Raw genomic sequence first — 15,673 nt, 5'->3', positions numbered from 1 at the left:
ATCTGTGTTGATACAAATACTTAAAATTAGATTCCTTGTCAAAAGGCAATAATGTGTCTATGTACTGACATTATTACATGTTTTTACATTTTACTGATTGGCTTTTGGTGTTTGGATATTTTGGGGGGGATTTTTTCCCCTTGGCAGTGGGAGACAGCAAAACAATGCATGCTAGCTGTGTGACAGTTCTCAAATGTACCACTTAAAAAGGCTTTACCTAAGACGTATTAATATATTATTCAATGTTGCATTTTGAAGTTGCAATCATCATAATATGTACAAATCCCATTTTGTTTCTCTTCATTTATTTCCTTTACACATTTCTGTCTTGGTCTTGGTGAAAGGGATGGCTTCTGTAGTCAGTATGTTGAAAGATGGCTCTGGTTCAGAATCAAGCCCTTGTCCCTTAGGTACTTGCATAGATCTGGGCCCGTATCCACAAAGTGTCTTATTCATTGTGATCTAAAAGGCCAAACTGATCCTAGATCAGCACTCCTACTCTGAGACGCTTTGTGGATACGGCCCCTGGTATGGTTGGATAGATGGAACCAAAATGGCAGATTAACTACTACCATATTGCTTATACCTATCCAATGCTTTCAGATACATCAAGTGCCTATGGGTATGTACCAGACCATTGTTACTCACCATCATCAAAAGTGCAGATGTAGTGGGTGTCTCCAGGCTCTCTCTGGCTTTAGCAGTGCAGTGATATTTATTTCACCCTATGGTTTGGTATAAAGACTCAGAAATACTGTCTGAATGTAAAGGCCATTGACTAGTAGATTAATATTTTGATTTTACAACCCTGTCCTGAAATCTCATAATGTGATATTTTTGGGGAAATCTCTGGAGAGACTTGTGTGTAAGAAAGCACTAATTTCTTTTTATATTTTGTATTGTGTTTTGAAGTTTAATAGTACAAAAAGATATAGCAGTTGTGGTTGTTAAAAAAAAATAATAACATCTAGTTCTTTGAAGTAAAGAAAACATCTTTGTGAATAAAACATAAATGTATATCCAGAAATATAGACAATCAACATATTTACTATCGAATGTTCAAGAGAAAATCGCTTTTGTTTAAGAATTGTACATAGACACTGAATTGTTTTTTTTCTTTGGGTTTTGTTAAACATTTTGTATTTTCTGTTCTTTAATACCTGATGTACAGATCCAGAAATAAAGCTCTGGAAAAGGTCTCAAGATTTCTGCTTTACTCAGTTTTATGTGCATTAACTTGTGTGACAGCACGAGTGAATTTGTGCTTTTTGTGGTGGATCTCTCCCCAAAATTGGTCACAGTCCCCACCTCTAATAGCCTAATCCCTACACTTAAACCAAAAGCTGCCATTTGGGCCTTAATATCTTTCCCTTTTTTACATGCAAAAAAGTTACATAGACCTAAACTATTAATGGTGACACAATGTTACAACGTAATCAATGTTGGACACATTACATTTGTTGAACCCGTTAAAGTGCTGCCGTTTCATGGGTTTGTCATTAAGCCTACAGAAATGACGTGGTTAAATCTTGTTTATTCTGTTGCTTGTGAAATGTGTCAACTGTCATTGACATGTTCAAATGGTGGTGAAATGTATTACATTGCAATAGGCTTTCACACATTTGCAAAGACGTGGCTAGTAGGCAGACATTTTTCACAAAGAAAGGGTGAGAGGTTGGCTATATTGAACATTCAGAATGGCCAGCGTGTGCGTCTTAGGCTTCAAGGGATGTCGGAATTGGAGGCTCTGAAATAACAAATCTGCTCAATGCAAAAGATTTCTTCCTTTTCGATTGCGATGGTGTGATATGCCACGGAGAAAAGCCAATAACCGGTACGTTCCTTGATCAAACATGGCAAAAGAAATGCAATAACCGGTGAGTTCTTTGATCAAACACAGCCCTAGGCCACGGGAGAATTACGTGAACAAATTCTACCGCCTGGGCTTTGATGTAATGCAAAAGCAGATATTCAGCTTCTCTTATTGTTCAGAGCTTTACCTGAGAGATGTCTCTAAGGTGCAAGGCAAGGTGTTTGTCATAGGCTGAGGGGGTGTGTAATGAACTGAGAGGCTGGCATTCATTTCGTTGGTGATGAAGATGACGGCACTATATTTAACTGCACATTGGCCTCAGATGTCAAAGCGGTCCTTGTTGGAATTGACAAGTTGACCTTCCTTAAATTGGCCAAAGCCTCCTGTTATCTGCGGGATCCGGATGGAAGGATCTGGGGCGCCGCCAGGGATTTTGGGCCCCATGAAAATATATCACATTGGACCCCACCACCACAGGCCACACCAACCCTGCACAATTGCTGTAACCACACACCTCCAGAACCCAATCGACCCATTCAAAGCTTTAAATAAGTCTACCTTTGTAGTCCAATATTTACTGTATGATATTTACTGACAGTGAGCTGTGAAAATATAACATTGTGCAGACATGCATGCAACATTCTGCATACAGTGGAATTCACTATTTAATGCAAGACCCTCTGATACCCTCTATAATACAATTTTTTATTTCACCTTTATTTAACCAGGTAGGCCAGTTGAGAACAAGTTCTCATTTACAACTGCGACCTGGCCAAGATGAAGCAAAGCAGTGCGACAAAAACAACACAGAGTTACACATGGGATAAGCAAACATACAGTCAATAACACAATAGAAAAACCTGTATACAGTGTGTGCAAATGAAGTAAGGAGGTAAGGCAATAAATAGGTCATAGTGGCGAAGTAATTACAATTTAGCAATTAACACTAGAGTGATATATGTGCAGATGAGGATGTGCAAGTAGAAATACTGGTGTGCAAAAGAGCAGAAAAACAAAATATGGGGCTGAGGTAGGTAGTTGGTTGGATGGGCTATTTACAGATGGGCTGTGTACAGCTGCAGCGATCGGGAAGCTGCTCTGACAGCTGATGCTTAAAGTTAGTGAGGGAGATATAAGTCTCCAACTTCAGTTATTTTTGCAATTCGTTCCAGTCATTGGCAGCAGAGAACTGGAAGGAAAGGCGACCAAAGGAAGTGTTGGCTTTGGGGATGACCAGTGAAATATACCTGCTGGAGTGCGTGCTACGGGTGGGTGTTGCTATGGTGACCAGTGAGCTGAGATAAGGCGGAGCTTTACCTAGCAAAGACTTATAAGATGACCTGGAGCCAGTGGGTTTGGCCACGAATATGTAGCGAGGACCAGCAAACGAGAGCATACAGGTCGCAGTGGTTGGTAGTATATGGGGCTTTGGTGACAACACGGATGGCACTGATAGACTGCATCCAATTTTCTGAGTAGAGTGTTGGAGGCTATTTTGTAAATGACATCGCTGAAGTCAAGGATCGGTAGGATAGTCAGTTTTACAAGGGTATGTTTGGCAGCATGAGTGAAAGAGGCTTTGTTGCGAAATAGGAAGCCGATTCTGGATTTAACTTTGGATTGGAGATGCTTAATGTGAGTCTGAAAGGAGAGTTTACAGTCTAGCCAGACACCTAGGTATTTATTGTTGTCCACATATTCTAAGTCAGAACAGTCCAGAGTAGTGATGCCAGTCGGGCGGGCAGGTGCGGGCAGCGATCGGTTGAAGAGCATGCATTTCGTTTTAGTAGCATTTAAGAGCAGTTGGAGGCCATGGAAGAAGTGTTGTATGGTGTTGAAGCTCGTTTGGAGGTTTGTTAACACAGTGTCCAAAGAAGGGCCAGAAGTATACAGAATAGTGTCGTCTGCGTAGAGGTGGATCAAAGAATCACCTGCAGCAAGAGCGACATCATTGGTATATACAGAGAAAAGAGTCGGCCCGAGAATTGAACCCTGTGGTACCCCCATAGAGACTGCCAGAGGTCCGGACAACAGGCCCTCCGATTTGACACACTGAACTTTATCTGAGAAGTAGTTAGTGAATCAGGCGAGGCAGTCATCAGAGAAACCAAGGCTGTTGAGTCTGCCGATAAGAATACGGTGATTGACTGAGTCGAAAGCCTTGGCCAGGTCGATGAAGATGGCTGCACAGTACTGTCTTTTATCAATGGCGGTTATGATGTCGTTTAGGACCTTGAGCGTGGCTGAGGTGCACCTGTGACCAGCTTGGAAACCAGATTGCATAGCGGAGAATGTACGGTGGGATTTGAAATGGTCGGTGATCTGTTTGTTAACTTGGCTTTCGAAGACTTTAGAAAGGCAGGGCAGGATGGATATAGGGCTGTAACAGTTTGGGTCTAGAGTGTCTCCCCCTTTGAAGAGGGGGATGACCGCGGCCGCTTTCCAATCTTTAGGAATCTGAGACGATACGAAAGAGAGGTTGAACAGACTAGTAATAGAGGTTCCTCTAGTAATAGAGGAAAAGAGGGTCCAGATTGTCTAGCCCAGCTGATTTGTAGGGATCCATATTTTGCAGCTCTTTCAGAACATCAACTGTCTGGATGTGGGTGAAGGAGAAGCGGGAGGGGCTTAGGCCAGTTGCTGCGGGGGGTGCAGAGCTGTTGGCCGGGGTTGGGGTAGCCAGGTGGAAAGCATGGCCAGCCGTAGAGAAATGCTTATCGAAATTCTCGATTATCGTGGATTTATCAGTGGTGACAGTGTTTCCTATCCTCAGTGCAGTGGGCAGCTGGGAGGAGGTGCTCTTATTCTCCATGGACTTTACAGTGTCCCAAAACTGTTTGGAATTAGTGCTGCAGGATGCAAATTTCTGTTTGAAAAAGCTAGCCTTTGCTTTCCTAACTGACTGTGTGTATTGGTTCCTGACTTCCCTGAAAAGTTGCATATCGCGGGGACTATTCCAAGCTAGTGCAGTACGCCACAGGGTGTTTTTGTGCTGGTCAAGGGCAGTCAAGTCTGGAGTGAACCAAGGGCTATATCTGTTCTTAGTTCTAAATATTTTGAAAGGGGCATGCTTATTTAAGATGGCGAGGAAAGCACTTTTAAAGAACAACCAGGTAAATGTGCTAAAGGCCATCTTTTACAGTCTAAATTTAATTTTAATGGTACAATTCTTGAATGGAAAATTCTCTTAACATTAATAACTTAAAATAAATATAACCTAAATATACATTAACCTCTTCAATTAAAATAAATTAACAAACAAAATAATAAAATCAGCAGCAGATTTTTGAACTAAGTTTACATACCAACTAGAAAATAAGCAGCTGGAAAAGTGGAAATGGAAAATGGAAAACAAAATGGAAATGAAAAGGCCTGATGGTGGCGCTAGAGGAAAGGTCAATAGGTTTCTTCCACTTGAGGTCTTGATTGTGCACAACAAATGTTAGGGCAATCCAGCCAATACTTTGAGATATATCTTGTTCTCAGTCCTGTTCTCAGGCTGTGGGCATCATGTGTGTAGTGATCCAAAATCCATAGCCATGCCATGTAACAGTTATCACTGGCCCTTACTCAGCTTTACTCACCAAGAGCCCAGCGCCGAGCCTTCTTGCTAGCTGATCACTGATCAAGTCTTTGAAGTCCAGCTTTCTAGCTAACTGACTTTCAATGGACAGCATGGCCAGACTGCAAAGCCTGTCCATAGTGGACTTCAAATAGTTTTTTATCAGTTTTAGCTTACTGAAAGCTCTCTCGCCACCAGCAACAGTCACAGGCAGTGTGCAAAATGTACGTAAAGCTATGCACACTTCTCCAAAAAATGCTTTGCAGCTGCATCTTACAAATTGCATTCAGGAGACCAAGAGGGGACAAGTTAGGGGGGAAAGTGTACACTGTTCAGGTGTCTTACTTCATTTTGAAACTCAGGTGTAAGATCTCTGGAATACTTCATGATCAGTGGTTGGCACACAGAAGGGACTTCCTCCTCACTAATCTGCCCAACTTTCAGAACAGCAGAAAATTATTCTACAATTTTTGCAGTGGTGTGGAACCTAGTGTCCAAGTAACTTATGATGTTGTCCATAGCAGTAAAAAACACCATTGCTGTACTGTCCTGAGCTGTCTCCTCTTGAGAGGTCTCATCATGGAATCTCTTCCTTTTCCTCTGGCGGCTGTGTTCCTAAATTGAGGTGCAACATCCATTTGCGTAGCAATCAGTGTTGCCTCAGACAGGAGAGACTCCCATCCATCTCTAAGAGCCTGCATCTCTTCCTTTAAGGCTCTGATATTGGCTGCCTCTGTGTCAAGTGAGCTTTTTCCTGACCTTACGAATCACATTCCTGTCCTCAATGCATTGCAGTACCTGCAATAATGCCAACTGACATGTCATTCAACACAATGCCGCTCACCTCCTTCTTCAGATGGGAGTTGGGCTGCTTCAGGGGTATGGGGATGGGGAGACAGGGCTAGTTCAGGGGGATAGAGAGACAGGGCTGGTTCAGGGGTATGGGGACGGGGAGACAGGGCTGGTTCAGGGCTATGGGGATGGGGAGACAGGGCTGGTTCAGGGGTATGGGGATGGAGAGACAGGGCTGGTTCAGGGGTATGGGGACGGGGAGACAGGGCTGGTTCAGGGGTATGGGGATGGGGAGACAGGGCTGGTTCAGGGCTATGGGGACGGGGAGACAGGGCTGGTTCAGGGCTATGGGGATGGGGAGACAGGGCTGGTTCAGGGCTTTGGGGACGGGGAGACAGGGCTGGTTCAGGGCTATGGGGATGGGGAGACAGGGCTGGTTCAGGGCTATGGGGATGGGGAGACAGGGCTGGTTCAGGGCTATGGGGATGGGGAGACAGGGCTGGTTCAGGGGTATGGGGATGGGGAGACAGGGCTGGTTCAGGGGTATGGGGATGGGGAGACAGGGCTGGTTCAGGGCTATGGGGACGGGGAGACAGGGCTGGTTCAGGGCTATGGGGATGGGGAGACAGGGCTGGTTCAGGGCTATGGGGATGGGGAGACAGGGCTGGTTCAGGGCTATGGGGATGGGGAGACAGGGCTGGTTCAGGGCTATGGGGATGGGGAGACAGGGCTGGTTCAGGGGTATGGGGATGGGGAGACAGGGCTGGTTCAGGGGTATGGGGACGGGGAGACAGGGCTCGTTCAGGGGGATGGGGAGACAGGGCTGGTTCAGGGCTATGGGGATGGGGAGACAGGGCTGGTTCAGGGGGATGGGGAGACAGGGCTGGTTCAGGGGGATGGGGACGGGGAGACAGGGCTGGTTCAGGGCTATGGGGATGGGGAGACAGGGCTGGTTCAGGGGTATGGGGATGGGGAGACAGGGCTGGTTCAGGGGGATGGGGAGACAGGGCTGGTTCAGGGGGATAGAGAGACAGGGCTGGTTCAGGGGTATGGGGACGGGGAGACAGGGCTGGTTCAGGGATATGGGGACGGGGAGACAGGGCTGGTTCAGGGCTATGGGGATGGGGAGACAGGGCTGGTTCAGGGCTATGGGGATGGGGAGACAGGGCTGGTTCAGGGGTATGGGGATTGGGAGACAGGGCTGGTTCAGGGCTATGGGGATGGGGAGACAGGGCTGGTTCAGGGCTATGGGGATGGGGAGACAGGGCTGGTTCAGGGGTATGGGGATGGAGAGACAGGGCTGGTTCAGGGGTATGGGGATGGGGAGACAGGGCTGGTTCAGGGGTATGGGGATGGGGAGACAGGGCTGGTTCAGGGCTATGGGGACGGGGAGACAGGGCTGGTTCAGGGCTATGGGGACGGGGAGACAGGGCTGGTTCAGGGCTATGGGGACGGGGAGACAGGGCTGGTTCAGGGGGATGGGGAGACAGGGCTGGTTCAGGGCTATGGGGATGGGGAGACAGGGCTGGTTCAGGGGTATGGGGATGGGGAGACAGGGCTGGTTCAGGGGGATGGGGAGACAGGGCTGGTTCAGGGCTATGGGGATGGGGAGACAGGGCTGGTTCAGGGGTATGGGGACGGGGAGACAGGGCTGGTTCAGGGCTATGGGGATGGGGAGACAGGGCTGGTTCAGGGGTATGGGGATGGGGAGACAGGGCTGGTTCAGGGGTATGGGGATGGGGATACAGGGCTGGTTCAGGGGGATGGGGATGGGGAGACAGGGCTGGTTCAGGGCTATGGGGATGGGGAGACAGGGCTGGTTCAGGGGGATTGGGATGGGGAGACAGGGCTGGTTCAGGGGTATGGGGATGGGGAGACAGGGCTGGTTCAGGGGGATGGGGATGGGGAGACAGGGCTGGTTCAGGGGTATGGGGATGGGGAGACAGGGCTGGTTCAGGGCTATGGGGATGGGGAGACAGGGCTGTTTCAGGGCTATGGGGACGGGGAGACAGGGCTGGTTCAGGGGGATGGGGAGACAGGGCTGGTTCAGGGGGATGGGGAGACAGGGCTGGTTCAGGGGGATGGGGACGGGGAGACAGGGCTGGTTCAGGGCTATGGGGATGGGGAGACAGGGCTGGTTCAGGGGTATGGGGACGGGGAGACAGGGCTGGTTCAGGGGGATGGGGCGACAGGGCTGGTTCAGGGGGATAGAGAGACAGGGCTGGTTCAGGGGTATGGGGACGGGGAGACAGGGCTGGTTCAGGGCTATGGGGACGGGGAGACAGGGCTGGTTCAGGGCTATGGGGATGGGGAGACAGGGCTGGTTCAGGTGTATGGGGACGGGGAGACAGGGCTGGTTCAGGGCTATGGGGATGGGGAGACAGGGCTGGTTCAGGGCTATGGGGATGGGGAGACAGGGCTGGTTCAGGGGTATGGGGATGGAGAGACAGGGCTGGTTCAGGGGTATGGGGATGGGGAGACAGGGCTGGTTCAGAGGTATGGGGATGGGGAGACAGGGCTGGTTCAGGGCTATGGGGACGGGGAGACAGGGCTGGTTCAGGGCTATGGGGATGGGGAGACAGGGCTCGTTCAGGGCTATGGGGATGGGGAGACAGGGCTGGTTCAGGGCTATGGGGATGGGGAGACAGGGCTGGTTCAGGGCTATGGGGATGGGGAGACAGGGCTGGTTCAGGGGTATGGGGATGGGGAGACAGGGCTGGTTTAGGGGTATGGGGATGGGGAGACAGGGCTGGTTCAGGGGTATGGGGATGGGGAGACAGGGCTGCTGAGCCTGAAGCTGCATCTGTTGGGCCTGGCACCAGGCAGGGACAGCTGATTTAGTATGAATAGCTTGCTAAAAGTTTGCCTGCATTGATTAAACGTCGGCTAAAAGAGGAGCGAAATGTAAACACTGAATTTTCTGTGAAGATATTAAGTAACTAATGTTAGGGGAGCAACAGTAGCCTATTTCAATACAGAGGCTCTCTGGGTGTTTACTTTTTGCCAAAATCACTAAAATAAAAGAAACCGTTAGTTTTATTAGTACATTGTAAATATGTGTGTGTGTGTGTGTGTGTGTGTGTGTGTGTGTGTGTGTGTGTGTGTGTGTGTGTGTGTGTGTGTGTGTGTGTGTGTGTGTGTGTGTGTGTGTGTGTGTGTGTGTGTGTGTGTGTGTGTGTGTGTGTGTGTGTGTGTGTGTGAGAGAGAGAGAGAGAGAGAGAGAGAGCGAGAGAGAGAACATACTCTATTACCAATTCTCATCTCTCTCTGTCTGGTTCTGGGTGTCTGACAGCATTCTTGGAGGTGGCCACAGGCCGGAAGACAACGGTGATCTGTAAGCCCCTTTGTTTGAGTGCATCTCCAATCAGTTCAGAGTGAACCCAGCCTAGTGCCTGGTGGTGGGGACCGTATTGAGTCTGGAGACAGAAATGCTGTTTGTGGACCACTGTGGCCTGGATACCATGCTTACACTCACAGGTACAGTATCTCTCAGATGAAGACGGCCCAGGAGGAGAGATTGATCACTCCACAAACCACAGCTTTGTGCCAGACGATGTTGTTAACACTATTGCTGACTTCATACTGTGACACCCTGAATTTGTCTCAACCGACTGAGTGCTTCCGCTGCGGATGGGGAGCTTCCCCTTTAATTCCCTATTAAATAGCCAGCATCAGCTCCACAAATGTTGGTTGTGACAGTGGCGCGAGAGAGGAAGTAAGTGTTCATAACTCAGCTTGGAAGCTCTACCCAGTTTGTTATGTTGGATTTAAAAGCGTGTACTGTAGCCGTGGCGCAGAATCAAACCAGTATCGGATCTACTTATGTCTAATGTTGGACTACCGATCTACTTTGGTCTCAGCTGTTTTAGACTTTCTCTGCTGGAGATATGAATGAGACCGGTTGTACGCATCGCTTTATGCAAGGAAAATTGCGTATGGGACTTTTCTTGGGGAACTAGAGATCATTATGTTGTAACGTGTGTGTGTGTGTGTGTGATCATTTATTTTGGTAAGACAACCAACTACTTTTACTTATTGTGCTATTGTAATTAATGTACTTTTTACTCCATACATTTACCTTGACACCCAAAAGTGCTCGTTACATTTTGAACGCTTAGTAGGACAGGTAAATGGTTAAATCCACACACTTATCAACAGAACATCCCTGGTCATCCCTACTGCCTCTGATCTGGTGGACTCACTAAACAGAGAACATCCCTGGTCATCCCTACTGCCTCTGATCTGGTGGACTCACTAAACAGAGAACATCCCTGGTCATCCCTACTGCCTCTGATCTGGTGGACTCACTAAACAGAGAACATCCCTGGTCATCCCTACTGCCTCTGATCTGGTGGACTCACTAAACACACAGGCTTCGTTTGTAAATAATGTTGGAGTGTGACCCTGGCTATCCATAAATTTTAAAAAAATGGTGCCATCTGGTTTGCTTAATAAGAAATTTGAAATGATTTATACTTTTTTTAGCAGTTACATTTACTTTTGATACTTAAGTATATTTTAAACCAAATACTTTTAGACTTTTACTCAAGTAGTATTTTACTGGGGGTCTTTCACTTTTACTTGAGTCATGTTCTATTAAGGTACATTTACGCAAGTATGAAAATGTAATACTTTATCCACCACTGCTTTTACGAGTCCTTTGTATTGGTGCAGACTTGACAGGCTGGACGGGACTCATTCCCAAACAAACAAAAAGGAGACTCAATATTTTCTCTGGTAGGTACAACCTACCTGGCACCACTATCAAAAAACAACTTCAAGTCAAAACCGTTACATAAAAAATGGCACCCCAGATGGGACTTCGCAATATAGAGAAATAACCAAAGCAAATCTTTTGTGTGGAATTTTAACAATGGATTCAACTCAAGAAAATGTGCTCATCCATATCATACCTGTCAATGGGAATACACAGGTTCATTCTGAAAATGGAGCTGACAATGCAAATAATGTGAATACTGAGGATGTGAATGGAGATAATGGAGTTGATTTGGGCCAGAGCCCTGGGAATCTGAATGCTCGGTGTGGACCACAGGTCTAACCAGTGACTCTCTTATTGACATGGACCTGTGTGAAAGTTCTAAGCTAGCTCTCCCGCTGACACCCAACCTTCTTCGAGAGTCTGGTTTATCTCCAGAGGTTATAGTCTTACAACTTCAAGGTGACATACCTGATATTCGTCGGACTCAACAACATCTCCAAACCACCATCAATTCAATCGCCTGAGTGAAGAGCAACAACAGAGTGCAATGGAATTTAGAGACTCACTGAGCACTCTAACCCACATGCTGACAATGCTTAGTGAGAGTGGAAGAAGGGAAGTTACTGCTGACATGGACAGGCAGTTTGACTACCAACGAAACCAACTCACTGCCACCCTCCAGTGGCACCTGCAACATCACCACACTGAGATCCACAAGGATGTTAATTCAGTATTTTATCCTCCTTGTGAACCCTGTAGACCACTTGCAGACAGAGCTCTCTGAATGTGGTAAAATGTTGGATGACGTGGCTGTTGACATGGCCTCCATTAGGCACAACTCCTTGCACAGAGCTTCTCTGATGTCCACTTCTGTTCAGACCACTGAGGGCCAAGCTGGCACCTCAGAACAGCCAAGTGTGGCAGTCTTCTCTGCCATTGCTCCGGTACAGGTAACCCCTGGTAATCCTTCTGATTATCACCTTTTACAGGCTGTGAGAAGAGCTGGAACAGCCAGAGGAGCTAAGGTTGTTGGAACAGCTGCAGAACAACTCTGATGTACAGTACCAGTCAAACGTTTGGACACACCTACTCATTCAAGAGTTTTTCTTTCTTTTTTTTACTATTTCTACATTGTAGAATAATAGTGATGTCAAAACGATGAAATAACACATAAGGAATAGTTTAGTAACCAAATATATTTTAGATTCTTCAAAGTAACCACCCTTTGCCTTGATGACTGCTTTGCACACTCTTGACATTCTCTCAACCAGCTTCACCTGGAATGCTGTTTCAACAGTCTTGAAGGAATTCCCACATATGCTGAGCACTTGTTGGCTGTGTCATGACCGTCCTGTGAGGATCCAAATAGGTCAGATCAGCTTTGCAATAAATAACTTCAATCAGACCCCCTCTCACTGCAGGGGGGGGTTAACATCTCACGCCCAGTTGTAAATCAAGAACAGAACATTCAGCATCTTCCTCTCCAAATTCATCAGAAGAATGTGCCTTTGTTCCAGACTTTTCCCACCAAAACGCCAACACATTCTAAAGCTAATACCGGAACAATATTTTTAACATGGAATGGGCAGAGGTGACCTAAAAGAGCACTAATGTTGTTTTGGTTGTTATTTTGTGATGTCATTAAAAATGTTATAAAGGAAATACTGTAACTTAAAGTATACATCCTCTGCGTTGTGCATGCTATATGTGATTTTAGAAACTACAAGAGGAAACTGTTCTATAACTGTGCACAGTAAGTGGTCACCACCCCTTTGAGTGAGGTAAGAGAGCGTGTCAGCCTGACGGAACCGCCACGTTTGAACAAACTGTATAAAATGGGTTAAGAATTAACATATTAGACCAAAGAGATGAAGAGCTGCAGCTCTCGTTCAAAGTGGTTAGAACTCTGAATTTTCAACATGAGGTAGAGATGATAAAGTCACCTCCCGGACAATCACTGGTACGGCTGATTAGCTGTCCCAAGAAAAGTGAACTTAAGTGGGACCATTACGCTACTCTCATCACCCCACTGGGAACCAATGACACGGCTGGCTAGCCTAACTTCAAAGAAGCATCTTCCAGAGCGAATGGAAAGAGAATAAACTTTTAGTTCTGTTCAGGACTACACGACAAGTCACTGGATCCCGGACGACTGTAGTGGAGAACAAATGTTTATCCTGTGTTACCGTTTTAGTTAGCTAGTAAATCAATAGTTAAACCAATTTGTGTAGTACTGAATCATAAGTAAAGCCCAAGTTTTTGCATGTAGTTACGAATGTTCAGAATGATGCAAGGTTTTGATTAATAAGTTGACTGTTTATAGATGTGATAGGTAGACACCTTTTGGAGTTTAATTCGGGAGATGGTAACTCTTTTTAAAGAACTGCACTCGTGGTGCCCCAAATCCTAATGAGTTAATTGTTACATGATTGTTTAATTGTTACCTGATTAAATTATAGTTAATTAGATAACATTAAATCTGAAGACTGTTATTTAAAAATAAAGTCACGACCACTCTGCGGTCCAACTCACTCTGCGGTCCAACTCATCCCAAACTATCTCAATTGGATTGAGGCCGGGTGATTATGGAGGCCAGGCCATCTAATGCAGCACTCCATCACTCTCCTTCTTGGTCAAATAGCCCTTACACAGCCTGGAGGTGTGTTGGTTCATTGTCCTGTTGAAAAACAAAGATAGTCCCACTAAGCACAAACCAGATGGGATGGCGTATCGCTGCAGAATGCTGTGGTAGCCATGCAGGATAAGTGTGCCTTGAATTCTAAATAAATTACAGACAGTGTCACCAGCAAAGCACCCCCACACCATCGCACCTCCTCAATGATGCGAACCATACATGCGGAGATCATCTGTTCACCTACTCTGCGTCTCAAAGAGACGGCGGTTGAAACCAAAAATCTCAAATTTGGACTCATCAGACCAGAAGACAAATTTCCATCAGTCTAATGTCCATGGCTCGTGTTTCTTGGCCCAGGCAAGTCTCTGCTTCTTAATGGTGTCCTTTTAGTAGTGGTTTCTTTGCAGCAATTCAATCATGTAGACCTGATTCTCCTCTGAACAGTTGATGTTGAGATGTGTCTGTTACTTGAACTCTGTGAAGCATTTATTCGGCCTGCAATTTCTGAAGCTGGTAACTCTAATGAACTTATCCTCTGCAGAGGTAACTTTGGGTCTTCCTTTCATTTGGCGGTCCTCATGAGAGCCAGTTTCATCAGGGCGGTTGATGGTTTTTGTGAGTGCACTTGAAGAAACTTTCTTGAAATCTTCCAAGATAAGACATGAAGGTCAGTCTAAAGTAATGATGGACTGTCGTTTCTCTTTGCTTATTTGAGCTGTTCTTGCCATAATATGGACTTGGTCTTTTACCAAATAGGACTATCTTCTGTTTACCACCCCTACCTTCGGTAAGCTGTCAGAGCAGATCGGTAAGCTATCAGAACAGCTTCATTTGCACACATTTGCACACACTGTATACAGATTTTTCTATTGTGTTATTGACTGTACATTTGTGTACATTTGTGTAACTGTTGTTTTTGTCACATTGCTTTGCTTTATCTTGGCCAGGTCGCAGTTGTAAATGAGAACTTGTTCTCAACTGGCCTACCTGGTTAAATAAAGGTGAAATATTTTTTTAAATACCTTGTCACAACACAACTGATTGGCTAAAATGCATTAAGGAAAGAAATTCCACAAATGAACAGGCACACCTGTTAAATGAAATGCATTCCAGGTGATTACCTCATGAAGCTGGTTGAGAGAATGCCAAGGGAGTGCAAAGCTGAAGAATCAGAAATATAAAATATATTTTGATTTATTTAACACTTTTTTGGTTACTACATGATTGCATGTGTTATTTCATAGTCTTTATGTCTTCTATTATTCTACAATGTAGAAAATAGTAAAAATAAATAAAACCCGGTGTAGGTGTCCAAACTTTTGACTGGTACTGTATTAATATGTAGAATTGCAGGAAATGAGCTTTAAAACAATCACATTTTCCATCTAGGGGTTGTGCAATGGGGCAATTCAATTTACATAGCAAATCTCATTCCAAGTTTCCTTAAAAGGTTGGCAGCCCTGCTATCTGAGTGCCAGTTATGATTATTTTTACACTACCGTGCAAAAGTTTGGGGTCACTTAGAAATGTCCTTCTTTTTGAAAGAAAAGCAAAAACAAATGTCCATTAAAATAACATCAAATTGATCAGAAATACAGTGTAGACATTGTTAATGTTGTAATTGACTATTGTAGCTGGAAACGGCTGATTTTTAATGGAATATCTACATAGACTTACAGAGGCTCATTATCAGCAACCATCACTCCCGTGTTCCAATGGCACGTTGTGTTAGCTAATCCAAGTTTATCATTTTAAAAGGCTAATTGATCATTAGAAAAGCATTTTGCAATTATGTTAGCACACACAGCTGAAAACTGTTGTTCTGATTAAAGAAGCAATAAAACTGGCCTTCTTTAGACTAGTTGAGTATCTGTAGCATCAGTATTTGTGGGTTCGATTACAGGCTCAAAATGGCCAGAAACAAATACCTTTCTTCTGAAACGTGTCAGTCTATTCTTGTTCTGAGAAATGAAGGCTATTCCATGTGAGAAATTGCCAAGAAACTGAAGATTTCATACAACGCTGTGTACTACTCCCTTCACAGAACAGCGCAAAGTGGCTCTAACCAGAATAGAAAGAGGAGTGGGAGGCCCCAGTGCACAATTGAGCAAGAGGACAAGTACATTAGAGTGTCTAGTTTGAGAAACAGAC

This window comes from Salmo trutta, chromosome 27 (genome assembly GCF_901001165.1).
Source record: "Salmo trutta chromosome 27, fSalTru1.1, whole genome shotgun sequence".
Lineage (NCBI taxonomy): Eukaryota > Metazoa > Chordata > Actinopteri > Salmoniformes > Salmonidae > Salmo > Salmo trutta.
This window is presented reverse-complemented; position numbering follows the sequence as displayed.